This window comes from Perca fluviatilis, chromosome 3 (genome assembly GCF_010015445.1).
Source record: "Perca fluviatilis chromosome 3, GENO_Pfluv_1.0, whole genome shotgun sequence".
NCBI classification, from domain to species: Eukaryota; Metazoa; Chordata; class Actinopteri; order Perciformes; family Percidae; genus Perca; species Perca fluviatilis.
In genome coordinates, this window is record NC_053114.1 from 39,115,701 (window position 1) to 39,136,534 (window position 20,834).

Genomic DNA, 20,834 nt, shown 5'->3' on the forward strand with positions numbered 1-20,834 from the left:
CTCCATATCCATAAGAAAGCCAACTTTCCTGCACTTTATAAATTAATTTCAGCAATATGGCAACCTTTTATTTAATAAAACATTAAGACCTTAAAGTTATTAGATGAATATAATATCAAAATTATATTGTATGTATCTGTGTGTACCTTTGTATATGAACTTTTGTACAATAAAGAATTGAAAAAAAAAAAGTATGGTCACATTACAGCTCTGTCCTACAAATACTGCTCAACATTCATTACCCACATCGGAACCGTGACATCACATCTTTTTGGGCTGAGTGCAGGGTGAGTTTGGTAGACAGAAGATTATTATGACTGTACCTTAGGTCGGTCACACCCGTTTTTAAAACAGCCAACATTTCACAGCAAAGTCACTTTATGTGAATGGAATCACCGCAATAAGAGGATTTGTTCATGGGGACAAAGTGAACCCGCTGAGTTTAACTATGGTGAACTTTGACACACAAATTCGTTGTCAATCAATCGCAAACAATCTTGACAGCATTGATCTTTGAGGGAACAGAATGCTGCTGAATAATCCAACATTTCTAGAGAAAGCTGTAGTTTTCTAGTTTATTAGCTGTGTTTCATTCATGTCCAACCCGGTCTGTTCTTTAAGAGCTCTTAAAGAAGATTTATTTTCAGACAATTATAAGGGTTGGAGCCAATGGTACAAATATGTGTTGAATACAAACTCACTGTAAGCGGCAAAGCTATCAAGCACTTTTTTACCCTCTTCAATAAATGATTAAATTTCCAGGGGGAAGTAAACTGAACAGTTCAGAGCTGACTGAATCTATTATTAAATCACCTTGAATGTATACCTTTCACCATATTCTGTCATTCTAAACCACTCCATTGTTGTAGTCTGTCACAAAGATAACAATTTAATGTTTATTATGTTTCTTATGTCTCTTATGTTTAAGAGTTTACACTAAAACTGCAACTCACCTACTAATGACTAAACAATGTTAGAAAGCCTTAAAGGGATAATTCACCGATTAGCATTAAGCTTTGTATCAGTAGAAACCCGTTAGTATTTTCAAATGACCGTGCTTCCCTCCCTCATGTCCCCCTGAGACGAGAGATCTCTGTATTGTGTGTCTGGAAAAAAGCCTCTGATGACGCAAAAATCGTCTATTTAGCGTCATCTGTGGCATTTTTGCCCAGAGTCAGTGGACTGTAACTAGCCAGCTAGTTCTGCATGTTTTCAACCCACCCACAGGGGGTTGGACTGTCTTTCCCCGAAGCTAGCCGAAGCAAGTGTCGAGTGTCAGCCATCTTGAAGCTTTGCTAAACAGCCTCTGTCTTTTCAGCAGCAAACTTGTACAACAATTAAGTGCATTCAAACTACCGCACATGTCTACCACCGGGATACATTGGTACAGATCGTAGAATATGCAGGAAACTTTATTACAGACGGAATACTCAACACACTACATAAGCTTTGCCTTGCAAGTGTCCGCTCATTAGACAACAAACTGGACTACGTCCAACTTTAACGAAACTCCCAACGCGAGTTCAGAGACTGTTGTGTTTTTGTTGTTGTGGAAACATGGCTGAACAACAGCGTACTGGACTATCAAGCTACCAGGCCTGCTGCTCTGTCGCCGGGTAAGACTAGTGGAGGTGGGCTGTGTTAAAGGAACACGCCGACTTATTGGGACTTTAGCTTATTCACCGTAACCCCCAGAGTTAGACAAGTCCATACATACCGATATCGATACATACCCTTCTCATCGCCGTGCATGCTGTAAGGCTGTCTGACGCCCCCAAAGGTAGCTTAGCCTAGCACAGAACATGCAGGTGAATGGCTCCAGTAATCCTACTATTCCGAATTGTGACAAAAGTGACAAAATAACGCCAACATGTTCCTATTCACATTTTGTGTTGTGATAGGAACATGTTGGCATTGTTTATTTGGAGCAGTTGAATTACTGGAACCATTCACCTGCAGGATCTGTGATGGACTGATGTCGCTGGAACCGTCAGACAGCCTTACAACACGCACGGAGATGAGAAGGGTATGTATCGACTTGTCTAACTCTGGGGGTTACGGTGAATAAGCTAAAGTCCCAATAAGTCGCCGTGTTCCTTTAACACAGACACAGACTGGTGCAGAAATGGGGTGCTTGTATCCGACTAACTGCTAACTGCTGGTGGAGTTTGTGACTTTTAAATGCCGACCATTCTACATTCCACGCAAATTTATGACTGTGTTTATACTCTGTGTTTACAGCCCACCAAGCGCTAATGCTAAGTATGAATTAGTTGAACTTTACGGAGCCTATAATGCGTTTAAAGGGAATGGGAGATGACACACTGATTGGTTTATTGCATGTTCGCCCAAAACACACCTATGATTAATTAAGACAACTAAGTACAATCCTTTTGAACTATGCGCCTGGCACACGGACCCTGCATTTTTTTCCGCCGTTTAACTAGCAAAAGTGGATTCATACACGCACTACATGCACCTGCGCCAGGTTTCAAGATTACTGTATGTGATGATGTCTCAGATTCATGGTTGTTGCCATGGTTGGGATTTAGGAGAGAGGTTTTATATAAATCCACTGTATCAGTTCACGCCCAGTGATGCCAGTTCATCCTACCACAAAATCTGAAGAGCAGTTTGAATAGTGACTTAAACCACAGAAGTCATAATATAGCAGTAGAGTCCCCACATCACCCAGGGGACTGGAGGGATTAAAAAAATCCATCAGAGTTTGTATTCATTTGGTTTTTCACAAAGACTCGACATGAATAGGTCCCACAATGTCCTCAATCATGTTTACACACTAGCTCTGTAATAATGCACGGTACTGGCAAAACAAGTTCTCTTTTTTCCAGAAAACACATTTTCACTCAGTTTTAAGTTTGCACATATTGATACAGAGTAAAGTGAGTCATCTGCTGTTGCCACTTGCTATAACAATATTCTTCTCAGTAGTCCGCATTACTCAGCACAACCAAATAATGTAGTTCTGTGTATCTGTCTGACTCTGCTGTTTTAATCAATCATGTGTTTGAGGCTTTCCAAGGACTAACTAAGTGTAGCATATTCTCTCAGCCTCGGCAGAATAAACAGTACTTGCAGAGTACTTGCGGTGGCATTTAGTTATTTGACTCTGTTGTGATTTTTCATTAGACAGACACGACTTGTGCCTCTGATGCTCTACTACCGATAATGGTGTGAAACGTTAACTCTTCCCTGCATGGCTGAGCTGAGCATTATCTAATGTTTCATCGACAACAATTTAGTGCTTTCTCGTGTACAAAGTGAGAAAAATAACACCTACCGGGTTCCCACTGCTGTTAAGATTTGCCAACATGAGTTACGGATTTTTTACAACCTGCTGTGAAAAGGTCGATGCCTGCAGCTGATGGAACTGAACATTTATCTACATAGAGACCTGCTTTACCCAATATTTTTTTAATATTTGTGATGCAATGTAAATGCCAAGTCATATAAACATCATACCTGATCCAAAAACATACATGATTTTTAACCATTGAAATGGATTATGATGTTAATGTAGAATACGTACAGTGTTAATATTTGGCGTCTAGGCTATGACATCATCACACACAACAAGGAAGCACCAAACCCCTATTAACGTGTGAAAAGAATGACATTTAAATACAAAACTGCAATTAATAGCTCAGTAAATGTACTTTCTAAAATACGATCTTTATGTAATGATCATGGACCAAACAACTCCCACCCTGGAACAGAAGAAAATTATCATTGGTGGTTTTTTGAGTGTTGACAAACTGAGTCTTTACAATGCAATGCAAATTTATTCATTTCCATTGTTAACCTGCAATTGAACAGAATGAAGTACCTCTTAAAGATCAAGGACACACAACCATGTTATTTTCTTAGCTGTCTTCCTCCCAAAGATGTATGATGATTAAAATCTATAAAAACGCGGTGAAAGTAATAAACCACACCAAAACCTCTTAAAATACTGAATTGCTTGATATTTCCTTCTCTCTGTGCTGTATATTTGCTTTTACTGCACACATAAGGTGTTCTCTGCTGCTCTCTCTGCTCTGTGTTCCATACCAGGAAAATGGAGGATGGCCTACATTTTACAGCTAATCCTAATGACATTCTCATGGCTGCCAGTCATGCACCTCTCTCTTTCCTCTCTCTTACTCTCTCTCCCGTATTGAAAGTGCCCCTCAGCCCATATAGTGAGAGAAACACATCAGTTGGAATACAATTTTGCTCAGTTACTAAGCCCAAGATCTCTGCAGTACATTCCCTCTAGCCTTGAAAATCCTTGAAAGTCTACGTATTTGAAATAAAGGCCACCTTAAAAGTTTTTTCTTAAAGTGCTCATATTATGATTTTTGGCTTTCCCTTTTCTTTTATTGTGTTATATATCTTTTTGTGCATTTAATTGGTTTACAAAGTGAAAAGCCCAAAGTCCACCCCAAAGGGAATTATCCTTTCCCAACAGATAACACTGTTCACAAACTGCTCCAAACAGCTCTATTGTAGTCCAGCCTTTACTTCCGTGACAAACTTGCGTCACTTTGTAACACACGTTATAATGCTCGCCTAGCTGCTAGTGCGCCACGCCCTCATACTCTGCAATTGACTCGCTAGAAGTGCTTACCTAGCTACTGTGCATGTGCGACTCCCAACAAAGATGGAATAGAAGTGAGATGCCTCACTCTGTAGCTAAAACAGAGAGCTCAACACACAGGGTGAAAAGAGGAGCTGCAGCAATGTGTAGTACAACAAAAAAATATGGTGTTTTTTGAAAATTAAACCATGTAAACCTATTCTGATATAACCTCTAAATACAATTATGAACCTGAAAATGAGCATAATATGAGCACTTTAAGTGAATGGATGTCCTAAAAACTTTATTTTTTTAAATTAAAATCTAACATGCAGACTATAGCTTGCAGACATTCATGCTCCAAATCCCATCTCAATCCTCACACACAATCCTGTCAAGTTTGCAAACTTTGCTCACATTACCTGTCCCGCCCTATCATAGCCTTTTTTACTGGCTACCCTGACAAACCCGCTTCCGGCTGGTTAATTTGTCGGAATTGCTAGATTAAAGGTAGAAAGTTACAATTACTTGCTTTATCAACAGAACAACAGAGTCAATAAGGCTAGTTATTACCACCCGATTCAATGTTTCACTTTTCTTTATCTTCGCTCAATCCCTGACCGCCCTTCTGGGGCCTGGTTAGCCCCGACAAAACATTTGCGTTGAACACTCAATCACACTGCCTTTTTAATAACACAAATTTACATAGAGACACTGCTGACTGAGTAACAACTCTTAAAGACCCAGCAAACAAGAGAAAACGTACCTCAAAGCTTGTCACACACATTGCTTTACACCATTTTGAGGAAACATGTCGTTCGAACCGGAAACCATAGCAAAACGGCACACACCGTTTTGAGATTGAATGTGCCATGCTCCGTTTTGGTAACAGGAAGTGCAGCATTAGTCTAGCCAATGAGTGAGTTATGACATTGAGATGGGCACTTTCATGCACCAAGACAAAGAAACCAGCCTGCTCACAAGCTCGACAAAGTCATGCAAAAGACTTGAGAGTTTGGAACATATGGAAGCGCATCATGCTGCAGAAGTGGTTTAAGAAATTCATATGGATGTTGTGATACTTTTGTTCCATTGTGAAATCTTGGCACTATTCTTCTCTATTCCTTGCAAATCCAAGTGGACCCAAGGACCTGTTCTTCTGCTCATGTGTAGTATCACATTATTGTTATGTATATATGTACTTTGTACATGTATACAATATAATGCTTCATTCCTGAGCTGGTAACTTGAAGAAAAATAAAAAGCTGCTTGGGACAGATAAAAGAGATTAAATTAAAAATAGATCTGCTCTCATGCATCTGTTAATACTTGCAGACATCAGACATCTTTGGATGTTGGCGTGTAGTGGATTTTGTGCTGAAATGCACAAAGATAAAATACATAAATTATTTCAAACCTCATGACTGCATGATTTTTTCTGGCCCCCAAGCTTGATAAAACACATTCAGATCCCTAAAAGAAAAAGAATAGTGTTGATTATGCATTGTGACATTCACTAACTTTGATTCTTTGATTCTGAACTTTTGGGATATACAATGGTATCTTATTTCAGATGTAGGCAGTGAACAGTAAGATGCTGTACATGTGTAACAGTACAAGAGACGACACAAAGGAAACCAAAAAAGTTTTCCAATCAACAGTTCTGCCAGTCTTTCTTCTTGCTTCCATTTCTTCACAAAATGAAAAGACACGCCGCAATTCCTCCTCTCTGGCAAACAACTCATTCTGCAGTTTCTCACCGAGACAATCTCAATCTTACCAAACTCTATTACTTACAGCTTGAGCTATTGCAGAAAGTCCAGCTGAGAATAGCTCTCAGAGTTCTATTTACATGATACATTTGGTGGTGGAAAGTTCTTTATTTCTCTGGTTCATAGATATGAAGTCATTCTTGCCATTTTTCCTGATATAGTTTAACTGAACTGAGCTGTTCAATCTGACCTGTGGTCACTCAGCTCTCTCCAACAGGTCCTCTGTAAAGTAACCAGCCAGACAAAGAGCTTTTACTCCATAGTTTCTGATTTATAGATACCATTAGTGGGCTCCATTCTCTCTGCAATCACCCAGCTCTGGCAGAAATGGACATTCTCATGTTAGTATATGTTCAGCTTGACTGATGGTTTTTATCATTACAATTTGAAATTACAGAACCTTTAAGGCTTTCAGTGTTTTGTAAGCCAGCTTCCTTATTAGTGTAGCACACTCTTATTATTTTTGGCTGCTTTTTCGCTGTTCACGTACTGTTCTTATTAACAGCAACACCTTCTCATACCTAAACAACAGAAAAGGGCAATTGCCAATGATTTCCAGAACGACATATATGAACGTTCTATTTACCGCTGCACAGTGACCGTTTTAAATATGTGACCGCAGTGGAAGTTTGAATCATGTGACGGTTCATTTTAACGTAAGGGCAGACGTTTTAAACACGTAATTTACATTGCGAAACGCAACAAGTTAAGTTTAGGCAAATGAAGAAAAGAAATACTTAGGGTTAGGAAATCATCAGGGATTGGCTTGAACTGAGTCACCTAAAACTATTACAATCTTAAAATAATCCTTGACTTTCGGTGTCTCCTGAGTGAAAGTCCTGTTTTGTTTGACCCATCCACCTCCCTACATTAACTCCAAATGTGGAATTTGGCACTCTTAAACTTTGTCATCTCACATCTTTGTTTACTGCCAGGATATTTACTACGGTCACGAGAGGTTGCTGCCTAACAGCAAAGATAAATATGGTTCATTATAAACTGCTTGCCCAATTGACCTATACGGCCGTTTTCTGGGTGAGGACGCTTTGTACTTACAAAATGTTCAGCTTCTTGAAGTGATACATGATACTATTTGATTATTTCATAACTTTCATCATCTTGTAAATATTAAACTTTTTAAAAAACTGCCTGGACTGTTCAAACTTGCCTGATCATTACCATTTAACTGATATTTCAACGGCTCTCAGTGTTCGCACTTCAACTGACATTTGACATTATCAGTGCTTACCCTTCAACTGCTGCTTAGAAAAAAAATCATACTTAAACTTGTACTACGCTTACATCTCAACTGATAATTCAACTATCAGAGTTTAACACTTCAAAGGACATTTCAACTGCTTTCATAACTTACATATCAATTGACATTTCAAATGCTTCCAGCAGTGACACTGACAACTCAACAGCTCACTGAGCTTACACTTTAACTGCCATCATCATCATTGTGAATAAATCCCAGGCTTTGCCGTAAATCATTCTCAAAATGTTATGTTGTAAAGATGTATTATTTTGAACAAGTATGCCTCCTGTTTCAGTGTAGCCTCGATGAAGTAGTCCTTTAAAATATCAAAACAGTGTCCAACTGGAACCAAAAAGATTTTAAATAATCAAAATAAAATTCAATTCATACTTTCCAATAGCCAAAAAAGAATTGCAATTATGTATTAGAATGAAAAAATGAATGAGAAAAAAAAAATTCTAAATTTAATTGCATGAAGTGAACTATTCCCAAAACGTGCATGTGACAACTAACTGTGACAGTGAAAAAGATGAAGAGAAAATAAAAAATAAATGAGATCTGGTGAAGGCAGTTACTAGAATGAGACTTCTGAATGTTGATGCTGAGCTGTTTGCTGATCAGTGGTTCAGTGTGAGCTAAAATAGGCCAGCTGTGGGAGAGCCATTGATTGTGCCAGCACATCAGACTTATTTTAGGGTCCTACTGTGGCTTCTGTCCGTGTAGCTCTGTGAGGCAAAGATCCAGCCACAGACTGAGGAGGGGAGGCCCAAATGGTTTCTTTCCTTGACCTGGAAATATCTAAGGGCCCAGCGTTTCTATCCGATTGAGAACTTAGGTGCTACCTCGTTTTATGAGAACTCAAATATTAGTCTTTGAAATCTGCAGTGTCCCTATCTGCAATGGTTTCTCCCAATCTCTGACGTGGCATTTTAGTTTTCTTAAAGCATAATGTGACTAGAAAATATAATGTTATTTATTCAGTTATGACTATTCACAGCTGGCCTTAACTCTAACAACAACGGTATGTAACTTCAATAGTTGCAACTATGTAAGATAACCTTCACTTTTATTCAGATAGCTGTAATTTGAATGTATTAGTGTATGATACCTAATGTATGAAGTATTAAATTGCAGCTTTACCGTTGACTGGCGTCGTGACACAATTTGTAGTACCTTGTAAATGTTTCCTTGCAGTGAACAATGATGCTTTTTTGTTTTCTTAATGACGGAGGCAATTACAAGCTGTATAGATTGTACAACATTATCAGCAGATTGTAAGCCCTCTGGGAAAAACTTGTGGTTTTACTTGATATGAATAAACTTGACCTGCTACTGTAGTGTGTGTCTGTTATGTCTTCAGTGTGAGCTTTTGTTTTGCCACTGTGCAAGCAAAGTAGGACTGAGGGAAATACACATAAGAGTGATAACTAAATGACGTTATGGCCAAACAAGTTGAAGCAATAGATGATTGTGCACTGAGAGAACAATATCACAAGTTATCCGAAATTATTTAGTCTCCTCAGGTGTGAATTTGAGCTAAAAACATTTTCAAAGGAAATAATTATTATTAAAACATAAGCATGCATGTACATTATCCTTTACTTAGCAAGAAAGGGTGCAGGCTTTTCTCTTAAGAATCACAAGGTAGTAAATGCTGTTCTCCTGGTATGATTCATATAATTAATAAGAAATACAGGGGAGTTGGATGGGGATACTACACCAGAAACAATTGCAGATCATTCCTTGTGCCCTCTGACAGGTGAAGACAGCACAAAGTTAGATTTAAAACATATTTACTCTTTGGGGCAAAGCAGGAGTAGAGCAGTCATTTACAATGTAAAGCAGGGGTCTTCAACTTTTTTTTTAAGCCAAGGACCCCTTAACTGAAAGTGAGACGTAGCAGGGACCCCCTACTACATATTGTATCAAATGAAGTTGCATATTAAACTGGGCCTACAATAACTGTTAGGGCAACCTAAAGCCTTCTTACATACCATTTTTGCATAAGCTATAAAAATATTAATTGTTGGCATGATTTTATAAATCATCTTTTAATGTTACACATGTGGCACAGTGAATCTAGGATGAACTGCAAGGCATTTTCATTTTTGAAAGAGACTTTCAAAAATTGACAATAATTTGGAGGCCCCCCTGCAGTGACTCTGAGGACCCCCTAGGGGTCCTGGACCCCCTGTTGAAGATCTCTGGTGTGAAGTGTAAAGTGGATCATGTGCGATGGTATCAATCCTGCTATACCAGAATGTCCTGATAGTTGCCCTGTTTCCCCGCAACAAGTAGAGATGTTTTCACAGCTATATGCCTGCATGGCAGACAGGCCATGCAGATTGTAAAGCTACATTTTCATTTTTATCCGTTAGCCCGTGTCATCGCTGACAGTCAGGCTAAAAAGGTCTAACGTTTTGCTGAAGTTAAGTTGAGTCATGACTTTTCTCCTTCGCTGTTGTACCTCTCTCTCTTACTGCTGGAGACAATCCAACACTGAAATTGTGTGGAAGGCACTTTGCAAATTGCATTGATCTTTCCCCGGACCTGGCTCCCACCTGCCACCCATCCTAATGCCTGGCTTGTTCTCTGGCGGTGTGCACTGAGATAGGTAATGACAGCCTGAGATGTCACTGCTCAGACGCAAAAAAAAAAAAAAAACTGGTCAAACAAGCACATGCATACAAAACATGTGCACACATAGTACTGTATGCTCAGGGATGTTCCCGCATTTAACATGATTATTGTATTTCAATATGAATTATTTATTTCAAAGTCATAATGGTACTCCACTGAAAATTACTCGTTTTTCTATTTGAAACTAGTGTTTCGCATGTTTTCATCCAACAAATAATACACTCTTTATATTTCTGCCGAATGATTACGAAGTAAATGTGACCCTGCTGTTCAGACAGCCATTGTTCTCCAGTCTTTTCAGTACACTATTTTAATTAAATAAGCCCTGAGGCTGTTTTGTTGCGCAAATAAAACATTTTGTGTCACTAAATGCAGCTAGAAATAGTGATGGCCATGGGCGTGTAATTTTTTTTAAATGTCATAACCTCGAAATTCTTGTTCATCTGTTCATTGCTAAAACTGCTTTCTTGTGACCCTTAGATAATAAATGTGTAAGATTCTGATGTGGTAATTACCTGCAATCTAAATTCACCATGGTAAAACCAAATTGCAGATGACAGAGATTCTATCAGTCCATACAGGAAAATGAAAGGAAGATAACAGGGACTTTCCATCCCCTTACAGCTCTAGTGGCCTATAAAAACCATTATCTGCTGTCAGATGTAAGCAGTAACACAACCAGCAGAGACTCTTCAATGTCCCCCAGTGATTAGAACTATTCTCCTACTGATCTGATGGAAATCTATTCTTTGAGCTGAGTGCAATGACATTCAGATAGCAGTTGTTTTTTTTGCCTTACACACACACACACACACACTTTAAAGAGGTAGATTTATCCCCTGAAATATGAAGCTGAAGCTGATGCTGGTTTTCCTGCAGTATACAGGCGAGCAGAGCAGAAGACAGAGGGCAAGTTGTTTGCCTGTCACACTGTTTGTGCTCAGCAAGATACAGCATGCCATCTTGTTTACTGTTATTTACCACATAATCATGGTTCAGGGTCAGACAAGCAGAGAGTGTTTCACTGTGCTTTTACAAAGTCCCAATAAAGTAAAGTAGGCTTTGTGGAGTTAATTGCCAGGGGAACCGCACTATCACTTAGTGTACCTGACTGCTAATGAGTGTCCTCAGGCTCCATGAGGCCCCTAACATGGAGCCTCTGTGGCTGTGATCGAGTGTCATTGACCGTCCAGGTTCCCTCAACTTGAACTAGCGATGTCTGTCCCACTGCAGCAGCACTCAGCCCCCGTCACTCCCCTCCATCACTCTCAGATTTACAGAGCCTCAAGCCTGCGGCACAATCCAACCATATGCACACCCCACTGCACATGCAATCCAATCAATGCTGCTATCAGTGTATTCTCTTCACAACCCACCATTTACAGTAACACCAGCCAAAAAAAAAAATAGATCTTGCAGTCAGTGTTGTAGTTAAGACCACCTAGAAGGAGACCAAGTCATTACCAAGACCAGAGTGTATCGAGACAGAGACAAGACCGAGGCTGCGGTCCAAAAGTCAAAAAATGACCTCCTAACCACTTTTCCTTAACCCTGATGGTAAACGTCATGAGGTCAAGGAAAGGTGTGAAGGAGAATTCAAAAGGAATAAGGATAAGACAACCGCGGTGCGAGGGGAATCCGACTGCCCTTATACTCGGCTGTAATCATATGACGGCGGATGTTATCGTGGGTCTGCCAGCGCATCTGGATACTTCGCCCTGTGCGTTCTAAACGTGATGTTTCATGCAGTCTTAAAGGTGCCCTGCCACATGTATTTCATTACTTTGTGGTGATGTCTGAAGTTCTACCATGGATTCTGTAACATTTTTTGTGGAAAAAAATGCCTTGGATACCTTGTTTCAAGCCATTTTAGTTTGGTATAGAAAAGCCTGCAGGAAGACTCAGCTCGATTTCTGCCAGTTCTCATTAATATTCAACAAGCTAAGCTGTTTGAATCTGATTGGCTAACAGCTAGCCAATGAGAGCCTGGCTGTCAGCATCCTTTACCCAGCGCAACTGGGTGAGCTCATGAATAGTAATGAGCTCAGGCAACATGATGTCAGACTGACCAGCTTTTGTAATTGGCCTGATTTCTCTGCTTATTTCTGTTCAGTGGCTAGAGCTGACAGAGGAGCTAGCAGTTCATTTTTACATTCACGACGTAACACAAACACATATGGACCTGACATACAAGTAAAAACGGTTTTGTGTGGCAGGGCACCTTTAATAAACGTGGACAACCCTGGGGAAAATATGACTTCATCACCATTTTTTCCCCATCTTATTCTGCAATAATTATTTCGTTTCATGTGAAGCATCCACTGCATGTCATTTCGTTATTATAAAACACTGGGCTGTAGGCTGTTTCTTGTATGAAAGATGTTCAGCAAATCAATTTTATTTTCATTATTGGTTGCCTAGCTCACCCTCCTGTCCACTCACTTTTATCCACATACAGGATTGCGGCGCTACTGCGCACCTTATATTGATTATGAACGGCAAAATGGTGATGCGTCGATTTAAATTTTGCTGCCGCAAGGACTTGTGGGGCGGCATTATATCCTTTCCTTTAGTAAAGGATGTTCCAGTGTATCCTATGCTAAAGGAGATACCAAAGGAAGCAATGAAGCACCTTTCCTTATCACTTAGACAATTCAAATGGCTCTTATCATGGCAGCCACTTAACTCCAGTCATTTCACTCCGTTAGGAACCTTCCTAAGCAAATTTGACTATTTGACCACAGCCCAAGACTTTGAGGGTTTGAGACCAAGACAAGATCAAGATCAGACCAAACAACTGAAACTATATCCCTGAAACATACAGTATGTACACACAACTAGCTAATATGTATAGCTAATATTCACTAAATCGCTTCGGGTGAGGGGTGAAGAGCTTTCTGAAGAGTTTTGGTACAGAGGCAGATTGATAACGTTAGCTAACTAGCATCGCTTAGCGTACCTTTTTTTATGCTTCCTTACTAAGTGCCGATACAAATTTTAGGTGGTCCCAGCTGTGTCGATTAGCGTTACATTGCAGAATTTACAAACTGCTGTGTTTTCTTTTGGATGTTGCTTTGCGAATAAACGCTTTCAAAAATATTATATATTATATGTATTTATAAATAAATAAAATGTAATAAATAAAATGTTACCAACAATTTGGCTGACATATCCCAGACAGCTTCGGGGTGGTGAGGGGTAGGGGAAGCCTCAATAAAATCAATTACAATCATCGCCATGTGCCAGGCGGTGAGAAATAAGCAGGGCATGGTGTGGACAGCCGCCAGGATGGATCTGATGGTGTGAGTACAGATGGCATTCTCACACCAGCGCTGCCCATTGGCATATCGCAGAGTGGGTGTGTGGCTCGGAGACAAAGAGAGCGCGCAGATGGACTGAACAGCTGAGATGGATGCTAACGTGCTTTCCGTAGCTCCACGCACGCTGAATAGGCATTGTTTGTTCGTATCAAATAAAAAGATGATTATGAAGGTTTTTCAGAAGAAGAAAAAAAAACTCACAATCACCCGCGCTCCTGCATGATGCATCATCAGTATTCAAGCTCCATATTAATCAGCACTAATGCATTTCCCTCCTAATGAGATGAGTTTATTGAGTCCTAAAGCAATCTTTGCACTAATAAGCTGTTTACAAGCAAATCAATTATGGAAGAAAAGGACATGCATAGTCAATGTTCAGAGAAACGATCAAATCAAAGCAGATTATTGTGAAATTTTGTATAATCACAGGACTCAGTGGTGGTTTTTCAAGGGCATATTTGTTGTCATGTACTAACTCAGTTGAACTCAGTGAGCATGGTGTCTTTTTTTTTGCAGGGGAAAGTGTGTGCTAATAAAGACAAGAGCACCAAATGGAGGATCAATTAATTAACTTCTGTTTTTTAAAGCTGCTTCAGAAAAATGAGATTCTACTCTGCGGCTTGTATTGAATGCATCCTCATTGACAGGGCAATTAAGTAAAATAAACTTATCCAATTCTTCAAACAAACTTCTTCCTCCAGAGGCAGTTATAGACAAAACAATCTACACGGTTTCGTGAGAGATTGTGGTGCTCGTTCACTGCTGCAGACCGCCAACTGTCAGGCTCATTATGTTAAACTCTGATGCAGATCCAGCCGTGCTGATCAATCACAGCTCTGCAGAGATCCACTTGCGTTGTATAGGAAAACTGTTGCTGACTGCTATCGGCTGACTGTCATCGCACTTAGCTCAGAGATTTCCATCAGCGATTTCTTACCGCTGCAAAATGAGTTCAAGAGGCAGGTTCCTAGTAGTGCATGGGTCCATTGATTTCTTAGGCTGTGTCGCTGCATATTTCAATACAGAGCTGGGGGGAGGGGTGGGGTGATTACATCATGCCTTTGTTATTTTTGGATTCATATTACGTTCAGCCATACATAGCTGCCTGTTCACTGCCAGCTCCTCAGCTTGATTTAGTTTTGTGTTGAATTTTTAAAATGCCCCAAAAATTGGATTCAGAGGTTTTCAGGAGGGGGGGGAGGGGTATGTATTAATTAAGGGGTTAGAGAGCCCCTGAGACAGCCCCTTTATTTCCCACACTGGTTTGGGTAGGGGGTTACCAAAAACATTAGAATGCATCCACCTGTGACCATAAATATTCAGAGAATGTTGCATGGGATTTTGGCCAGATGTGGAGATACTGCATCTGGACTGCTGGATCCGACATCAACATGTTCAGATTCCTTTGCAAGTTGAGCAGAAATCACTTTGAAACATCAAAGTAGTCACAAGATATGTGCTTATAATGTAATAGTCAGAAGGAAAAGACTCCGGTGTGTTACCTTCAAAAGCCCCACTTATTTATTGTGTGGGCCCTTACTAATAAAATTACATTTACTACAAGGTACAAACTACAAATCATTCATTTTCCACATATAATATTATTAAATATATAGAAAAAACGTAAGATAGACATTTATTTTGCCATAGCATCATAAAATTCAAAATGTGTCTTATTTGAGCCCCCTCACTTAGTTCTCCCCATTGTATTGGGAGTCCTTGGTGTTCTGTGTGTTCCGCTGCTGCACATCATCGAGACTGAAAATGTGGAGATTAGCGGCAGGCATTTTCTCTGGAATAGAGGAAGCACGAAAAAGACGGTTTTGTGGAAAAAGTAATTTCAAGTTTTAAAAAGAAGTTCCTTAAAATGTGTCTCCCATAATCTCTAAAATATAATGAAGTTTCCATTCTAGAACAACAAATTTCACTAAAGAAATATATGGATATGGAAAGTATAAAATGCAGAAACTGCAGAAAGTGAAAATAAAAATTATGCAAAAATGGAATGAAATTAGATTAGATTATCTAATTATTTGTAGATTTTATATTATATATTATATTCAAATGTCTCCAAACTTCTTATTTTCTTCTTCATCTTTAAAACATTGGTTCACATTTCACTTTTTGATCCAGTACATGATGCTTTAGCAAATATGCACATTTAAAAAGCCACTACACGTAGCTGAGTTCAGCTTGATAGGTTTTCCAAACTTGAGCACAAGCTGATACCAAGCTCTGATCAACATGCCATTTCATGATTCAAAGAGCTGAAAACTCTGGGTATTCCTGCCCAAAGGAATACAAAGTGAATACAAAGTGGTCACAGAGGGAATTTTTGTTTTGTTTTTTTACACAATTTTATGAATTACTTGAGCAGAAAGAAGATCAAATCCAAAGAAGTAGGTGACAAGATAAGAATTTAATTCTTAGAGACCACTAGCCTCATGTCTCAGGACTGATCTAACCTGTCCCAGCTGAGGTAGACAATGCTGCTCGGTGGCCTTAGCTTCAAATGAGCAGCCGGGACACTTTACAAGGAGAAGAATCAATCAACTGCTCACAAGCAATCCTGCTCTACTGCCAACTCTGAGCTAATCAAAAGACTTCTTCAGAGCAACACAAAGAGCTGACACATCCTACTCACCACTCAGCTCAGAGTATCTCCGGATATGCTGTGTAGCTTGGAAGCAAGAAACCGTGGTGTGCTCACCAGAGGTGTTTTCAGTGGTGGCTAATTGTCTGCCTCCCCCTCAGCGATTCCAAAAAAAACAGCCTTGATATTTCCTTGGCCGAGCTGAGAGGTCGAGCCTTGCAATTACCTCGTGCCTAGTAAACAAATTGTCCTCCAAGACTGTCTCCTGCCAGGCGCTGTGGAGCAGAGGAGAATTAACTACTCCATGCTCATTAGATCAAACAGGACGGGCTTTATAGCCACTGAAACTAGTACCACTTCAGAATAGAAATGAGAAGATCTGCATTTCAACTTCATTTCGAGCTGTTTTCAAGAGTTGCTTTTCGGGAAGTATACCACTAATGTACACTGTAACGCAAATATTCCTCACTAATAGACTATTAGAGTAAAATCTCTAGTATCAAGAAATAGAGATAAATATGTATCCAAAATGGCTTTTATTGTAAGAGGGATAAAACAAGAGCAAGAAAGTTCTGAAATAAATAAGAAGAAAAAGAATGCAAACCACTTATGTGTATATTCAGAGTGCTTTTACTGCACTTAGCTGACTGTTCAATGCAGCAGTTGAATGGATGCATGAAATATGCAGAAGGCATTAAAAGGAAAATGTTTTCTAAAAAATTATAGCATTAATGGGGACACCAACCCTGTGTTGCCATTTAATTAAGCGATAATTAACCCCTAAGAAACTAACTACTTAAGAAAAGAAAGATTTAAAGTTGTACTGCAATATAAAAATACATATAAAAAGGACAGAACTGTAAAAGAAAAGAGGTAATTAAAATAATAGAAGAACTGAGCCTCAACCAATTCCAGTGTGTCGATATCTTGACCATATACCACACAGCAAGCAGCAGTAGTGTTAGTAAGACTGTTGACTTCTATGCAAAAACAATAACACTAACATGCACAATAAGTAGTATAACTGACAAACCGATCTCCACAGATAGCCAGGACTAGTGTTCACAATCTAAGCTTCAGCATAGAGGGTGGCAGTTTGGTTTGCACAGGAATTGTCTAAGACATTGAGTATGTACGAGAGTTGTATTAAGGATGTAAGTCGGTCAAGAGTATGGCTGTGCTATTTACCGGAAGCAGGTGCGCAGACCTGATACCGCTAAGTGATATTGCTGCAATTTTCCTTCCAGCCATCAGTGAGTCGCTAAGCAGCACTCAAGTCAGTAAATGAGAAAGAAATGTTGTGCCACATTTGATTTTACATTGTAATGGTAATGAAGGGCATGCCCTCTCTGTCATCGTAAATCATATTTTTTGTTACTTTACATCCACTTAACATTGTTTTTCCCACATTACAAGTCGCAAATAAGATTACCTACCATATGATTTTTTTTAAATGATTAATCCCTGAGGGGTTCAAATATTAATAATAGTACCTGCTGATAGTCATCTAATACACTAAACTGTTATTTGAAAGCTCCATATAATTGTCTGCCAACGATCCTGCAACACAAGTACCTTTTTCCATGTCAAACTAAATGTTAAAATTAGATTTAAATCGCTTTTTTTCTTTTACTGTCTATTCATCGCAAATATCTGTTTGATACATAAGGCAAAGAGAAAGAATGTTTCGCGTTGGGATCTATCTTGGATCATGTTAGCTTGTAAAGATATCCTCCAGGGCATCCCCAAGATGTCGAATGGATTGGGTTGGAGTCATAAAAAATATGTATAAAAGTGAACATAAATTACAGTGACATCTTCAAGCTGTTTAGACGCTGAGAGCAGAGATGTGATAGATTACAGCAGTGCAACTTGAATGTCACATGACTATACTGTATGTCCTGTCACAGATAATAAAGGGATTCACTGGATGAAAGACAGCTCAGAGGGATGAGAGGCAGAACAGCTAAAAGTCAGAATAAGAGCCGCTGTGATCAGGCACCTACCGAAGCCCTTAGGTTTGCTTCATTCACATTTTATTATCTACTACTACCTGAGAAACACTCGCCCTTCCTCTGTGTGCTGAAGCGTACAAAATGCAGATGCACATCCTAGGGGTGGGAAATACTATTTCCTTTCACATTTCCCTGGTTATAAATATATGGATGCAATTGTATATCTCGTGTCAATGTATGATATGTTCAATATGGATTTTTGTACTATTAAAATATGACACTATAAATACATGGACCTGTGCTGCCTCTCAGCCAAGGATTGAACACGTGTTTACAGCCAGGTACTCCCAGTTGATTTTAGAAAATAATGACTTACAAAAATGAACACAACAATACAATTTCCTTTTTCAAACCTACAATTTCCATGTTATTTTCCTTTTAGCCATGCCTCCTGAGAGAGAGAGAGAGAGAGAGAGAGAGAGAGTGAGAGAGAGCTGGAACTGTCAATTCACAGCAGACTAATTCATTTCTCTGGATCACTGCGTCCTCCCTCTGCCCACCTCCCCTCTCATCTTTATTATATCACACAGAGATGTTCTAGATGTCCTCTGTCTCTTATCACTTAGTGTACTTCTGCCTGCTAGTACCAGATCGCACAATTGTTCCTCTTGGGTACCGGTAGGATAACACGGAGGCGCTGTGGGTGAAGCATGGTGATGAAAATAAAGGACTACATGGCGATACACATCTAAACAGTTTGTTTTGTGGAACAATGCAGATTAAAAAATATACCACGGTCTCAGAAGCCGACCCGTTGCAAAATAAATAAATGAACGATGGATTCATTGAGTGTCCCTACCATAGACTGTTAATATTAATGGACAGAGCATGTGTGACGTCACCCATTGGTTTGTGGAGATCTGCTATGAGCCGTCGAGTTTGCCGTTACGGGCGCAGCCATCCTGGTTGCGGATGTGACGATTTTAGATGAGAGGGAAGAGTGAGGGAGGAGCCATGTTACGTTACACACTGTCACTGGCAATCACATCATAGCCACACCCTAAAACACTCCCTGCTTTATCGCCGATTTTAAAATCAACGAGACCATAATTCAAAACATGAACATCATTCTGTGTTGCAGAAGACTTAAAACTAGCGATTGAGACCATAAACTCATTATGAAAATGTTTACTGAGGTCATAAATCAAGTGAGAAGTGGATCACTTTCTCATAGACTTCTACAGAAACCGACCTCCTTTTGCAACCGCAAGTCTGTCCCCCCGGTTACAGCTATCTGGAGAGAGCCCGCAGCACTGGTCGTGGTGGCGGCCTAGCTGTCATCCACCGACAGAACTTGGAACTGTCCCCCCTCCCCCTGCCTACATTGTCCTCATTTGAATGCCTAGCATTTAAATGTAAACCCCCCTTCCCCATGACAATGCTCCTTATCTACCGGCCCCCCAAACCCAACTCAGCTTTCATCTCAGAGATATACGACCTTCTCACAACACTTTGCACCACCTCTGCCAACATTATTATACTTGGAGATATTAATATTCATGTAGACAACACCTCCTGCCACTTTGCAGCTGAGTTTCTGCAACTACTGGACTGCCTCAACCTCCAACAACATGTTGATGTCCCCACACACTCCAGGGGGCACACACTGGACCTGGTCATTTCCAACTCCGCCCCTATTGGCAACCTTCTGACATATGATCTGGGTGTGTCTGACCACAAGGCCATCTCAATGGAGTTGTCACTCCTTTCCCCACACACCAAAGACAAGCGTCAAATCTGCTATAGGGATCTGAAAAAGATCAACCCGGACACCTTGACCACAGACCTCCAACATCTCTCCTCTGCTGATTTTTCTTCAGTCACTGAGTCGGTTGACTTCTACAACCAATCTCTGAGCAGTCTCTTAGATCTCCATGCCCCTGTCAAAACTAGAACTGTCAGCTTCTTACGCACAGCCCCTGGTACACCAACGAACTCCGGCAAATGAAAACAGCTGGGCGTGTCCTTGAGCGTCGCCTCATGGCCTCAGGACTCACTCTTCATAGGCAGGCTTACCGAGAACATCAGAAGTCCTATTCAAGGTCCTTGAGAGATGCACGTTCACAGTTCTATTCCAACATTATCAACAACAGCCCTGGCAACTCCAAGCAACTTTTTTCTACCATACATGACATCCTCAAACCGCAAACTCACTCTCATTCAGAAGCCACAGAAGAGAGGTGCAACAATTTCATTACTTTCTTCAGAAAAAAAGTAGACACCATCCGCTCCCTGCTTTCTCCACACTGCCTGTCCTGACTGCGGACCCACAGCCTGGGATTTTCCAACCTCTCAGTTTTTTTGTCACCTCAAGAGGTTGAGGACATCATCAAAAAGATGAAACCATCCACCTGTGCTCTGGACCCTTTTCCTACAGCCCTGGTAAAATCCAACCTCCATGCCATAAGTCCCCTCATCACAAAGGTCATTAACCACTCCCTCCAGGTTGGCCATGTTCCATCAACACTGAAAACTGCTGTCATCAGGCCATTTCTCAAAAAACCAACCCTAGACCCAGAAGTCTTTGCCAACTACAGGCCCATCTCCAACCTTCCATTCCTTTCCAAGGTGGTGGAAAAAGTAGTTGTCGCACAGCTTCAGGACCATCTAAAACAAAACAACCTGTTCGAGAAATTTCAATCTGGTTTCCGCCCTGG